Source organism: Apostichopus japonicus, chromosome 9, assembly GCF_037975245.1.
Source record: "Apostichopus japonicus isolate 1M-3 chromosome 9, ASM3797524v1, whole genome shotgun sequence".
NCBI lineage: Eukaryota > Metazoa > Echinodermata > Holothuroidea > Aspidochirotida > Stichopodidae > Apostichopus > Apostichopus japonicus.
In genome coordinates this window covers 9629444-9645718 of record NC_092569.1, presented here as the reverse complement: position 1 = coordinate 9645718, position 16275 = coordinate 9629444, and the positions used below count along the sequence as shown (strand labels likewise).

Below are 16275 nucleotides of genomic sequence, written 5' to 3'. Positions count from 1 at the left end.
GATAGCATTTCTGTTTGATACACAAGGAAATTGATTACTCTCCATATTATAGATCACACCAGAATATTCGCTGGTCAAAGGTGGCCTTTTATCGGAGATTAAATCATCTAAGGGAGCCTGATGCAATAACGAATCATCTCTTAATGCCATCGTCCCGCCCGTTTTATTATATGACATTGTAGGCCTATCCATCGTCAGGAATTTTCTACCGTGAAATCTTCAAAGAGAGGGGTAAAGCCAGCAAATAACTAACATTAATAGAACTATGTTCATTTTCATAAACAATAAAACATCTGTTTAAAGAAATGGGATCAGTTTATTAAATTAAAACATGAAAAAGCAAGGAACATTTAGCGAATAAAATACCTTATTGAGAAAGTGTTTGGCACTTGCATGAATATAAAACTGATGTCCTCTTATATTCTGATGACCCACAACTTAACGCCAGCTTGTAAATACAAAACTATGTCATAAAAAGGTTAGTTTCATATATAAAAAATATAAATAGTGTTGAAGTGGTAAAGTTTGAAGCGTTTTGCAATTTGCAGTTCCCACCGGTTTAATCCCCACCCAGCCGATCGAGAATCAGCCTGGAGATGATGAGGTACGGTAACAGACCCCAACCATCGTTGTAGGTGAACCAGATGAGCAAGAAGACACGCAATCAGAGGCCGTTGAAGACCATGACATGAATTATCTCGAGGACAAGGAGCAGACATTTGAACGGAATACTCCTGAACAGACGGTGACACTTGAGTCCAAGATGTCTCGCCAAGCCAAGTTAGATGATACATGATCCAACATAAGCAGCCAAGGACATCAGGTCCCAAGCGAAGGCGGACTGTGTCATTCAGATATGACCTGATGGGTCAGCCAGCAGCTGGTCAGTTAACAACCAACTGAAGGCAAAGCCACTACATGCGCCATAACTAAGCTAGTCCAGCAGTTGCCGATGGCGCAATCTGCTAAGGATTTGCAGATCCTAATGGCACGGAATAGATAGGTATTTAAACTGTCATACTAGCTGTTCTCGGATGATGGTGGAATAAGTTTAAGATGTGGGATAACGTTTGGTCCACTTCCTGGAGAATGTCTGGCCAAGTGTTAAGTAAGTGTTGGTGTCATTTATCAGAAAGATCTCTTTGATAACAAGGGAACTAGGTTAACTTATACTTTTTTTTGGCATAAGATATAGTGGCAATAACTACCCTTTTACGACTAAGTTTGATTTAATGTCAGCAATTTCTTGTAACTGGAAAGGTAACGACTTAGAATTTAATACTGAAAGCTGTAATTATACAAAATTATTAAAGCACTACAGCATTCCACAAATTGCTTACAGAAAACTGATTGAGCATATTGTACTATCACCGAGGTCACCTGAATTGGAATGAATCGTTCAACTTAACAGATGACGATTGGAATGTCATTCTTAAGATTTTGTTCTAGTTCTCAGCTCTTTCTGAAACAAAATGTATTTATTTTCGATTTCGTTTCTTCATCGTATTCTCGGTATAAATCATCTTCTTAAAGTATTTAATGATTAAAATGAGAGCCCTCTTGCACATTTTGTAACACAAACAGTGAGACACTGAAACACCTATTTTGGGGTTGTCCGGTTATTTCACCTTTCTTCTTAATACTGAACAACTTTTATTCGGAAGGCAGTTTATTTGATCCAAGAAAGATTTTATCTTTGGATATAATCTCCTTCTTCATCACTTATCTTATGTGCTTATCGTATATTGCAAGCATTACATTTACAGTTACAAAGTAAATAATTTAAATCCTCACCATATGCATTTCTACTCTAAACTGAAGTCTATTCTGTAGGTCGAAAATTATATTTTGTCAATCCAAATGCTTAGAGAAACCGTATTAAAAGCTACTATGATGACACCAAATATCTGTCTTACAGACATGATTTAAGTAAAGAACGGTTTGCAGGTCTAATCTGGGTGTTTAGGAATATGTTTTGAAAATGCTCTTTCTTGCTGCTAGTGTAATTTTACAATAATAATATTTTTCTCTTTTCACAAGTATCTACTTTAAATATTTTTCAAATTTACTAAATGTTAAAATATAACATTTATAGGATTTCTTTGTTAAAATATTTTCTATATGAACAAATAAAGATTGATAAAAGTGTTAAGTAAGATCTTGCCCTGTAGGGTGGGATAATTAATTTCATACAAAGCTTCCCTTTGTTTCAAAACTGTTTAAAACACCCTATCACCTAAGCAACCCTACCATTCACCAAGACAATCGAAACTGCCATACACGCAGCAGTAGTGACAAGTCAGAAGATTATAGAAATAACTATATTTATTTCCAGACAGGTAAGAATTCATCTTTTAACTTTGCTCAGATCTCTCAGGTGCCTGGTCATTTTACATGTGCTCACCTTGTGTATATTAGTTGTGAATATATACATGTTAGTTCTGTGATGGCAATGTGCACACAGAATAGCAGCCCTTGTGTAATTTTGTAATCTCCTGTGATGGCAGAATGCACACAGAATGTATTTATATTATAGTGCGGATTATCTGTAAGTGCTATAGTGAGCCTACAGATACAGTCAATATTATTGTGATCTTTGTAAATCCATTTGCTGTTGTTTATATTATGTTTATAGGGTTGAGTATGACACCTAAAAAGCCCTCAACCAGGAAACACTATATATATTTCGTTATAATCTGATCTATATTGAATTAATGTAAGAGTATCAAAAGTACTTTAGGTTGTTGTTGTTGGTGCATCAAGAACCCACATTGGGATATTTTGTTATGTGCTACAGCGGCAAGGATAGGGAAGGTAGGAAAAACAAGATGGTTAATGATGGCAGATAACGAGGGGAAGGGGACGGGGAACATGGGTGACAAGAGTGTGGAAGGAGGGGAAGGGGATGATCAGTGACATTTATTAGGAAAGAGAATGGGCAGATAGTGATAAGGATGTGGAATGAGGAAAAGGGGCAGACAAAGTGACAAGGATGGGGAATATGCAGAGGAGTGACAAGGATGAGGAAAGGGGAAGAGAGAGGAAGACGAGTGACAAGAATGCAATGGACTGAGTTCCCATCCACTTGCGTCATAGAAATCTAGGGTAATAGCACTGGCTCTATGGACTTGATTAACGTACAGAGTCCTTGTCAATTGTGACACAATCCATGTCAGGCTTGGTAAAATTGGAGTCCAAATGTCGTGCCTATGTTGGAAATAATTCAGCCTCAATATCGTGACCACAACTCTCTATTGTCGGGTCTGGAATTGCGTGTTGAATTTTTAATGTTGGCTTCAAATGTTCATATGTCACAATATTTTCATACGACACAATTAGTGTCGGCTTTAATGTTGTTTCAAAATCAGCCCCAAAATGCATGTCACTGAAATATTGTTTACGGGAGCCTATGAATACACTAACAGACCAGAAAGTAATTCACAGCAATTACGGGTTTTGTGTACCAAGTATTTTGTATAATCAAGAGGAATGCACCCAAGGGAAGAACTATTGGAAATCTTAATACGTTACTGTGTTACCTAGACACGTTTGAGCTAGTTTTTGTCTACCCATAGGCTACATCGGATATCTTTTGTTGCAATGTTTACAGATCAACTGCAGTCAGCAGTCAGAATTCCCACTTGTGCTTCGTGCCAATGGCTTAACATTCTGATAATCAGTTCCTTTTTCAGATTCATACAAAAATCTTCAATCTTGGTTAACATTTAAAAACATGGTGTAGGCTGTAAGTCCTTCGGTAATAATCTTGTCACAGTATGTCATTGACAACTCTGTATCAATTGCTGAACTGAAAGTTAAGTTAAACGTTTACATAAATTCCCATGGAATGTACTATGACCTTAAATTTTACAACTGAAAACATTTTTTGTGCTAAGATGATAGCTGTTTGAAATGGCGCTCGTGTCTTGTTGGATGATTGTTCATGTGGTCATGAATTCATGAGATAATGCAAACCAAAACATTAGGAGCGTATTGTGAATCAGTTGAATTTTATGTACATTTTTGGGACATTTTAGGTAACTTTGTAGTTAATTCTCTTAATTTTGCTTTCAGTTGTACACACTTAGCCGATGAACAGGGCAGGGCAATAATCTCTTTGATTCCAAAGCCTTCAAAAGATTTACAATATTTGAAAAATTGGAGGTTTACAGCAATTTTAAATACTGACTACAAGATTGGAGCCAAATGCTTGGCAACCCGTATTAAGCGTGTTTTAAATTACATTATTAGTGATGAGCAAACTGGATTCTTAAAAGGACGTTTCATCGGTGAGAACATTAGACTAGTTTTAGACCTCATTGATCATTGTAATTCCAACAATATTTCAGGTACTCTTCTGTTTCTAGATTTTGAAAAGGCTTTTGATTGTTTGGACTGGGAGTGTCTTTATCAAAGTTTAAAATTCTTCAATTTTGGTCCAAATTTTATTAGGTGGGTTAGAACTTATTATGGGAACGTCACATCTTGTGTTATTAGCAATGGTCATCTCTCTCAGTATTTTAGTATTTCTCGAGGTGTAAGACAGGGTTGTCCACGCAGTCCTTACCTCTTTATCTTATGTTCAGAATTTCTCACATTCATGGTTAAAACAAGCTGTCGTATCAAGGGTATATCTATTAATAACTCTGAAATTAGAATTTCACAATATGCCGATGATACTGTTTTATTTTTAGATGGTTCACGCGCTTCTCTTGTAGAGGTTGTAAACATTCTTAATAATTTCTCTGCCGCTTCGGGTTTAAAAATTAATTTCAGCAAATCATTCTTTTTTCCATTGGGTGCTATGGTTTCAAGGGTTCCCTGGTATTTTCATGAGTATGGTTTTAATGTTAATCTTGGTCCCGTGAAATATCTTGGTGTCACATTTACTACAAAGAATGAAGATTTCTTTTCGTTGAATTATCTTCCCAAATTATCCAGGCTCAAACAGTTACTTGGGATGTGGTCAAAACGTGACTTAACACCAACTGGTAAAATAACTATAATTAAGAGTTTGGCCATTTCGCAACTTGTTTTTCTTTTTAGTGTTCTACCAAATCCTCCTCTTAGTTTCATTAAAGAGGTTAATAAAATTGTGTATAATTTTATTTGGAACAATAAACCTTATAAGATTAAATGGAGCACCCTTATTAATAAGGAAGTTAATGGTGGCTTTGATATGACAGATATTGAATCTTTTATTAAAAGTCTAAACTGTAGCTGGGTAAAACGGTATTTAGCCCCTCAGAGAGGAAACTGGAAAATGTTTTTTGATTTGTACCTAAAACAGTTCGGTGGTGCTTTTCTTTTTAAATGTAATTTCAATAAGGAGGCAGTTTCTTGTATTTCTAATATTTTTTGAAGAAGAGTGTGTGAGGCTTGGGCTGAGTTTAATTTTTATCATCCAGACAGTAATTATGGTAATGAAATCATTTTAAACGACAGTCATATATTGGTTAACAATAAAGTAATTTTCCAGTATAATCTTTTAAATCACAGAACAATTTATGTGAAAGATTTCATTAAAAATGATGGCTCGGTAATTCCATATAACACGTTTCAAGCGAAAATATATATTAGAAATTTTCCTTTTACTTCGTACTTTGGGATTATTCACGCCATTCCTAGTTATTGGAGGGGGTACCATGATTCTGTTTTGCTCCCAATGAGTGAAAATAACTTTAATATGTGCATGCGCACACTGGCACACATAAAATAACAAAAAATGTTTATAATAAGCTAATTACCGGTCTCTGCACGCCGCCGTCGTCTATTATGAAGTGGCAAGCTATGAATTTTCCAGTGAAAATATTTTGGAATAAGATTTTTAGGCTGCCTTTTACGGCTGTGAATGACCCCAAAGTATCATATTTACAATTGCGTTTTCTACATCGTATATTAGGCATAAATAGCTTGCTTTATAAAATGAAAATGGTTAATTCTCCACTTTGTTCATTTTGCAAGAATGCCGATGAAACGCTTATACATTTGTTTTGTAATTGTAGTCACGTTGAGCGATTCTGGGAGGCAGTGAATTCAAATTGCATTAAAATTAATTATACTTTTAATTTGACCAACATTTGTTTTGGTGATTTTGGTGATATAGATAATCCTGTGAACTTTTTAATTTTGCATGCTAAAAAGTACATTTATACTTGTAGGTTGAATAACAAAATCCCACATGTGCAGGAATTTTATATTAAGTTTCGCTTTCAACTTGACCTGCACTATTTCATTTCTAAGCAAAACAACAATTTGTGTAACCTTAACGACTTCTATGATTTCTTTATGTAAGCTTCTTATGTAAGTCTTTTGCTGATTCTTTTGTATTATGTGTTACGGTATTGTAAATAAATACAGTGAAAAAAAAAGTATTGTGAATCAGCACGAAATAAGTCTAGACATGAGAGATGTTGAGGTTAAAGTAGACCTTTGATTGCATTACAAGAGACAAACCAAACCTAGCCGGTTTATATATAACCTTTTCCAAAGATTATAAATTGAGCTTCTCAGCCATCTTTACGAAGGGAAAACATGCTTTATATTTTGAAGGGATAGCAGAATGGTTGCTGGCTAAACAATAAAAAATAAAAAGGTCCTATAGAGGAAAATGACGCTTCACAAAACTGTGAATTGTAAAAAATCCTGTCCTCAGCTGAGAAAGGCTAAGAGTAATATTGACTCTACTTCGAGGGAAATTTAATATAACTGCATATTACGTAAAAGTTCTCAATGCAAAAGATGAACTTACTTTCGTGAGATCCGTAAAACTCCGATCACAACCAAGCATCCAAGAGTAAACGAAAGAGCGGGAAAAACTGTCGACAAAGAGAAAGTTAATTTAAAATACTAAGAGGACATCGAGCCAGTTTGCCCCATATTCAGTACACTTTTTGCGTGTGATATTCTCATTCAAAATCTGTTGACATCTCAGAAAAGCACTTTTCGTTTCCAAGATACACACATTTTGAAGTTTTGAAAAATCTGGGAAAATCATTAGCACTCTATGACGGTGAGTGTTTGCGCTCATCAAAATGTCTTATTTCAGTCATTAACAAGTGAACCTCTCATAAATAACTTACGTATATTATTTGAATAATGTGATATTCCTCTTTTCAAAGTTTTGTTGTGAAAACAAATGGATGACATAACAGAAAATTAGGCATTCGTTCCCATTACATCATGAATGTGCATAATTAGCTAACATTAATTCATTAATAAAACTGGAATTAGGAAGATACTTGTAAAATGGTCAACTTTGATGGATTCTGATGGAAGTTGCAGCTATTTTGATGATTTTTAATGCCTATTAGAATGATAAGGACGATGTTTTTGTAAGTGTCCGCAGATCTGTTAACTATATTATAAATGATGGTCACGAACAGGGACATGCTTGATAAGTCGAATGAACTACATGTGAGTTGGGCAGTATAATAACCTACTGAAATGTTGTTTATTTAAATGAACAGTGTAAACTGAATGTTAAATTATAAAATATAAATATAAAGAAAACTTTATCTAGAACGGGATTAAAATCCGTAAGATCATGATTATAAACGCCGTTCTCTGTAACGATTGAGCTATTAAAGTTGATAAGTTTTGGAACTAAATCAACGAATTTAATACTCAAGCCTCTACAAAAGTCTTTAGTAAACTGGAAAAAAACGATGATCACCTTTGCAGTACAGCGAAACTGTCGTTGAAGGTACTGTTATGGATGCAGATATTTCTGAATAAATAACAACAGGAATAATTAAAAGTAACAGCTCATAAAAACTGCTGTAATATCCGAAACGGTATGACGTAAACAAAAAATGCCGATGGATCATGCACTATTTGTGGAGCGTCTAATATATATATATATATATGTATATATATATATATATAAATATATATATATATATGTTTATATATATACATATATATATAAATATATATATATATATATATGTTTATATATATATATATAAATAAATATATATATATATATATATATATGTGTGTGTGTGTGTGTGTGTGTGTGTGTGTGTGTGTACCACCACCATCAGCATCACCACCACAACCACCACCACCACCATCATAACCATCATAATCACAATCACAATCATACTCATAATAATAATTATAATGTAAAGTTGAATAAGCACATTTGTTTATTTTAATGTGAAGTGCGGTGTGCCTTATAACAGTTTATTTTCTCAGTAACAATGCGCTAGGAAAAACAGCAAAATGCAGCATTAGAGTGTTCAAATTTAATCAATGAATTGAATACTCAGGCCTCTAGAAACTCTTGATGAAACTAATCACCTGTCGTTGGAGGTACTGTTGTAGATGCATACATTTCTGAATAAAAAAAAAATGTTTAAGTTGGTTTAAGCGTGAATTGAAATGTGCCTCATGAGATAACATATCAGAGTAAACTTTTTAAAATAAAACATTACATTATCTTTGTGCCACATAGTAATTAGTTAAGGAGAGCGTTGTCTATTACCAATAAAGCTACTATATGTTGCATATGAGTGTTGCAGACATAATCAAAGTAGAAGTATATGTACAAAATGTAAACATTTATGTCATCTGTCAACTAGAATTAAAAATGTGGCGTTTACTTCACGTATGTATCTGTGTTTGTATGTATGTGTAACGACCATCACAGTTTGATGTTAATGATATTACGTGGCAACATGATTGGCTGTTTAGTGTTCATCTAGTTCGAAGTTTGTATTATACATCGACTAAAGATATACTGTTCAATACACTTCGATGCAATGATTTTTCGAATATAATTTCCTAAAGTAATAAGATCACTAATACGTGCATGAGATCAATATGTCAAGCATGTATATGTCTTAACTAACAAAATATTACCAGAATCCTTCAGTGTGCGGTTAACGAAGTCCCACATAGCGATGTACCCAGATCCTCCACACGTGGGTCCTCCTTGACAAGGTAATTCATTACAATCGTCATCATTTCTCCGTGGAATATTCGGTATAACGGAACTGCAATAACATTTATTGCCTTGTGTCACGCCGAAAAAATTATACGTGTGACATTTCTCGCGACAAATAGTTGGAGTCAAGTACTCTTCTTTACCGCCAACTTCTATACTTTTATTTGGAGTATAGCTGTAGCATCCGACGTATGACGTGTCTTTGAAAATAAAAATTAAGGCAAGAAAAGAGCGTTATACGAGAATAAACATCGGAAATCTCGTATTGTTGTAAGTTAGTATCGATACATATCTTAATCTGCATCTCAAGCTTCATTTAGTATTAGAGAAAATATGCGCAAGGATTTTTTTGTTAATTTTATTAAGTTTCTTTGTCGTAAAAATTTGTTATACAACTTACGGTTGTAAATGGCTATCACCTGATTCCCTCCACATTTAGGAGATCCTTTACACGGGTTGTTACATTGGACTTCTGCTCGATCATTGCTTTCGAGTATCTCCGTTTGGTTACCACAGTAACACCGGTATCCATACTGTAAGCCGTATTTGTCATATGCACCCTCACCACAGATATCAGAACACATAGAAACAGTCATGTTGTTCCTTTCCACTCTCTCCATCATTCCAGAAAGTTCTGCTTTTTTTGCATCAAAGCAACCAAGATATGTCCCTTCTGCTACAGATCGAAATGGACTTTGTTAGAACTGATTCCATGTTGAGAAGAAAGCTCAAAAGAAAGACCCATGGTGTATAAGCTGCTTAATTTCTCCTGCAGCTCAACACAAACATTAACTTGCATATCTCTGGTTTCCTAAGAACCCACAGTGGTTGTAACCAACATAAATATAGCTCTTACATCTCTCATGCACTAAAATATGACATGATATCGTAGTGTTCGCCGTCACTCGCGTGTTTCCTTGATATTTACACATAGATCCATCTTTTAAAGTCTTTTTACAGTACAGATAAGTTCTAATAGTTACCTAGTAACATAAAAAACATACCTAGTTTGTTACTTTAGTACAACATTACCATGAGAGGAACGACGGAATTAGACATGAGGTTTGCAAATGAAACAATACAGCATATTAAATATGTAGGACACAGTTACATCTGCATAGGATTGAACGATTAGTAACTCTATAACTTCGATCACTCATGTTATCGTAGCCACATATGGACTTATCTATTAGAAGGAGGTTGTGTGAATATTACATAACACGATCAGATCATCTGTTATTACTCTAGCGTCAGTGTCACAAATATGCTACTGTAACCCAACAGTGAAAATATCAGAAAGATACATACAAAAATGAGTTATTCTGGAATCATATACTGTCTATTATAAAAACAACAATAGCCTATATTTAACGTACTGCTAGACCTACACTATCTTGCCTTGTGGTTTGCTTGTTTCATATTACCAGTGTTATCAAAGGATCCTACTTCAAATGTAGTTTAAAAAGCAAGTATAGTAACCATTATTCCACTTTGTAATCACAAATAACACTTCCTCAATGACGTTCGCAAGTTACGTAGTGAAATCATTTCTTACATAAAGAATCAGCATAGTTTACAAGGTGTATTTCGGAAAGATTGTTTTACCAAGTCAGTCCTATTATGAAAAGAAATGAAAGTTTTAGTCTCACCTGATGAAAAGAGATATCCATGCAGAACAGTCACTGCAGAGATGAAATTGAAGAGTAGCATTGTAGATGTTGTTCTCTTACACACTCGGCAGCTCTTTACATCCATACAGCTACGCCTATAATATGTCAGCTTAAACAACGTCAAATATGCAACGATTTGCAAACAAACTTTCATGGCAGAGGTACATTAGCACACAATGAAAGCGAAAATTCAACCTTACGTCAAGTGTTTGTCAGGAGAAGATCTGCTTTTCAGTCCGCGCAATTTTACTTTCGTAGCTGTTATTGTCGGCAGTTTACTAAAGGTACGCGATCATTAGATCGTTAGACAGAATGAGACATAAATAATATATTACTTGTAAGTTTGTAATTAGGCTATATGATACGATATAACTTGTACGTTTTATCGAAAAAAGAGAAGGCCGTTTGGAACCTGTCACAAGTGGTGAGCGACATGTTAATTTAATAATCAATATGTATAATAATAACCAACAGTTACCTATACGACGCTTGAAAAACTTAAATTTAGAATCTTTAGAAGGTCATTTCAGATGGGAAAACCATAGATTGCTTTAGGATGAAAAGCCCACCTTACTATGACCCCATCGGGTATCGAACCCGGAACGTCCCGATCGCTAAGCCTCATTGCTTCAAATGCCACAGCCTGTCTCCACTCGGCCACAGCACCGTTTGAACAATGAAGGGAGTATTCAACATCAATGACACGTTTGTTCTGATTGTGTGTAATTCTACAGTAGTTTGAATTTATTAGTATTTCTTAGCCCAACTTTACATTAAGAGCTACTCATATAATTTATAATTTACATGATTCCTCTCTGCTGTTTAGTGTTGAATATGTAAGAGAGAACAAGAAATTAAATTGATCTTTTGATTATGAGTTTCATGTGTGTATTTCTTCCTCTCTAGACAAATCAATTGAACTCATCTTATGGATGATTATTTAAGTGACGTGACTAACCAGCAGGCTCCTGCATCCAACTGTGTAGTAATCAATACCCTGGATATCTACTCAGGCACCAACAGTACACTAAAAGTAGACTATTCCTCTTGGAAAATAATCGGATACAACTGAACACTGTTGGTATTAATTTTGGGATGCACTAAGTCCAAAAGAAGCCTCTTTAACACCTTAGTTACACCTATAAACCCATCGATAACAAACCGTTTTAATTTTTAATGTAATTCATTTAGGATAAGATACAACCTTTATTTCCAGCAACTGTTAAAACTAACAATAATACCAGTTACAGTGAGTGATTCACTTATCATGAAAATTACAATAATTATTAATTATCAAATTGCCTATGATATCTTAGTTGAAAGGCAATATTTTATATAATACACACTTATCACTGTAAGAACCTTGCCTTTAAACAAATAAAACGAAATGGTACATAATTGACACGCTTTGTACTTGAAGCCCTTCAGCTTACGCTATTTTGCTCTAGCACCCTCACTTTAACGAATGCGAAAATATCTTACTATAGTAGCATGAACAATCTCCCATGACCTTAGGATGATATACATTGGTAATTCAACTCAGAATCATTAACAACAACATAAATTTAAAGTGAACCCATTTGATGTTCAAAATTGTTCTATTCTAGAGTAGGGCTCCCAGACCCTCGCTACATAGGAGTCCGTTTTAAACCACCCCAGTGCAGTCAACCTCCTCTTATGAAACCCTTCATTCGCCTCTGACCTCTTTGTTTTATTTGCTCCAACCTTACCTTTAACATCCTATGAACGTTACTGCTTTACAATCTTCATAATAACTGAATTTCTCACTTCACTGTCTGTATTCATCATTACGTACAAGATCTCTAAACAGGCTCTAAATACAATACTCTCCTTAGTGTATAGTTCCCAGTTTCCAGTCCATGCCACCATGTGACTATAATATACTCCCTTATCTAACCGTAACGGTAATGTACTGTCTGAACTATAGTTCCACTGACCTAAACGTTTAGTTGACAGCATGGGAGGGATCGGTCAAGTTTGATTGTTTAGGAGGCGTAAATATTTCCAATGTGGAAATCTGGAAACAGCGATTTAGAATTACCAAAACGGAAACTAAAACGAAACTATGTAGTGCAATACCTTTATATTAGAAAACATTATGACAAGATTGCAGGCAGAATTCAGCGAGGTAGCTGAGCTTCCCATACTTAGTTTCATTCCGTTTGCCCTATAAAATATAATTTAACCCGTATTAAACACAATTAAGTTTCGAACTTCACAGAAAGGCCGAAACAAGTCACGACGATTTGCAACGTATCTTTAACGCTATCCTGAAATGAATTAATTAGAGCCATTGAGGTTTAAGTCATTGTTAATCGAAATTATGTAGGAGTTCTAGAAATCCAATTAAGTTCACAACCATATGCAATGAAAAACGGATTTTAAATGGTGAGAAAATGGATGGAAAATGTTCAAACGTATAAAATTCATCATTGGTAAAAATAGTCTTGGTTCGGTCATTTCGGCTGAGCTATACTCCCATAAACCAATTCAATAGTTGCTTTGCTTTTGATCTCACACTACTACAGAATGTACAAAGTAACTGTTTTACCCTACTAAATAACTTAAACAGTAGAGTGTTAAGATGTAATTTCAATTATCGCTTAATAAAAGATGATATATATATCTACCTCAGTCTCCTTTGTAATAATGTTGTTACCTCCTTAATGGTTTTGAAAATGCAGAACAGGTGACCATCGACATCAGGAACTTACATTTCTTCGTAAATTTCAATATTGTCAGTATGGATAGCATTTCTGTTTGATACACAAGGAAATTGATTACTCTCCATATTATAGATCACCCCAGAATATTCGCTGGTCAAAGGTGGCCTTTTATCGGAGATTAAATCATCTAAGGGAGCCTGATGCAATAACGAATCATCTCTTAATGCCATCGTCCCGCCCGTTTTATTATATGACATTGTAGGCCTATCCATCGTCAGGAATTTTCTACCGTGAAATCTTCAAAGAGAGAGGTAAAGCAAGCAAATAACTAACATTTATAGAACTATGTTCATTTGCAAATACAATAAAACATCTGCTTAAGAGAAATGGGATCAGTTAATTAAATTAAAACATGAAAAAGCAAGGAACATTTAGCGAATAAAAATACCTTATTGGGAAAGTGTTTGGCACTTGCATGAATATTAAACTGATGTCGTCTTATATTCTGATGACCCACAACTTAACGCCAGCTTGTAAATACAAAACAATGTCATACAAAGGTCAGTTTCACATATAAAAAATATAATACTGTTGAAATGGTAACGTTTGCAAACGTTTTGCAATTTGCAGTTCCCACCGGTTTAATCTCCACCCAGACGATCGAGAATCAGTCTGGAGACGATGAGGTACGGTAACAGACCCCAACCATCGTTGTAGTTGAACCAGATGAGCAAGAAGACACGCAATCAGAGGCCGTTGAAGACCATGACATGAATTACCTCGAGGACAAGGAGCAGACGTTCAAGATGTCTCCCCAAGCCAAGTTAGATTATATATGACCCAACATAAGCAGCCAAGGACATCAGGTCCCAAGCGATGGCGGACTGTATCATTCAGATATGACCAGATGGGTCAGCCAGCAGCATGGTCAGGTAACAACCAAGTGAAGACAATAACCACCACTACATGCGCCATAACTAACCTAGTCCAGCAGATGCCGATGGCGCAATCTGCTAAGGATTTGCAGATCCTAATGGCACGGAATAGATAGGTATTTAAACTGTCATACTAGCTGTTCTCGGATGATGGTGGAATAAGTTTAAGATGTGGGATAACGTTTGGTCCACTTCCTGGAGAATGTCTGGCCAAGTGTTAAGTAAGTGTTGGTGTCATTTATCAGAAAGATCTCTTTGATAACAAGGGAACTAGGTTAACTTATACTTTTTTTTGCATAAGATATAGTGGCAATAACTACCCTTTTACGACTAAGTTTGATTTAATGTCAGCAATTTCTTGTAACTGGAAAGGTAACGACTTAGAATTTAATACTGAAAGCTGTAATTATACAAAATTATTAAAGCACTACAGCATTCCACAAATTGCTTACAGAAAACTGATTGAGCATATTGTACTATCACCGAGGTCACCTGAATTGGAATGAATCGTTCAACTTAACAGATGACGATTGGAATGTCATTCTTAAGATTTTGTTCTAGTTCTCAGCTCTTTCTGAAACAAAATGTATTTATTTTCGATTTCGTTTCTTCATCGTATTCTTGGTATAAATCATCTTCTTAAAGTATTTAATGATTAAAATGAGAGCCCTCTTGCACATTTTGTAACACAAAGAGTGAGACACTGAAACACCTATTTTGGGGTTGTCCGGTTATTTCACCTTTCTTCTTAATACTGAACAACTTTTATTCGGAAGGCAGTTTATTTGATCCAAGAAAGATTTTATCTTTGGAGATAATCTCCTTCTTCATCACTTATCTTATGTGCGTATCGTATATTGCAAGCATTACATTTACAGTTACAAAGTAAATAATTTAAATCCTCACCATATGCATTTCTACTCTTAACTGAAGTCTATTCTAAAGGTCGAAAATTATATTTTGTCAATACCAAATGCTTAGAGAAACCGTATTTAAAGCTAATATGATGACATCAAATATCTGTCTTACAGACATAATTTAAGTAAAGAACGGTTTGCAGGTCTAATATGGGTGTTTAGAAATATGTTTTGAAAATGCTCTTTCTTGCTGCTAGTATAATTTGACAGTAATTATATTTTCTCTTTTCACAAGTATCTACTTTAAATATCTTTCAAATGTACTAAATGTTACAATACAACATTTATAGGATTTCTTTGTTAAAATATTTTTCTATTTGAACAAATAAAGATGGATAAAAGTGTTAAGTAAGATTTTGCCCTGTTAGGTGGGATAAGTAATTTCATTCAAAGCTTCCCTTTGTTTCAAAATTGCTTAAAACACCCTATCACCTAAGCAACTCTACCATTCACCAAGACAATCTAAACTGCCATACAGCAGCAGTAGTGACAAGTCAGAAGATTATAGAAATAACTATATTTATTTCCAGACAGGTAAGAGTTTATCTTTTAACTTTGCTCAGACCTCTCAGGAGCCTGTAATTTTACATGTGCTTACCTTGTGTATATTATACGTGAATATATACATGTTAGTTCTGTGATGGCAATGTGCACACAGAATAGCAGCCCTTATTAGGTGTAATTTTGTAATCTCCTGCGATGGCAGAATGCACACAGAATGTATTTGTATTATAGTGTTAATTATCTGTAAGTGCTATAGTGAGCCTACAGGTACAGTCAATATTATTGTGATCTTTGTAAATCCTTTTACTGTTGTTAATATTATGGTTATAGGGTTGAGTATGGCACCTAAAATGACCTCAACCAGGACACATGTGTGTATGTATTGTTATGATCTGATCTACATTAACTAATGTAAGAGTATCGAAAGTAGGGAAGGAAAAGCAAGATGGTTAATGATGGCAGATAAAGAGGGGAAGGGGACGGGGAACATGGGTGACAAGAGTGTGGAAGGAGGGGAAGGGGATGATCAGTGACATGAATTAAGAGAGTGGGCAGATAGTGATAAGGATGTGGAATGAGGAAAAGGGGCAGATCAAGTGACAAGGATGG

General features: G+C 35.0%; 1 protein-coding gene across 2 annotated transcripts in view; it reads right to left on the bottom strand.

Annotated features, from left to right (window-relative positions):
* The window catches only part of LOC139972978 (uncharacterized), a 37613-nt gene that overhangs the window by 19156 nt on the left and 2182 nt on the right, over nt 1-16275 (bottom strand). The gene's annotated exons all lie outside the window — the stretch shown is intronic.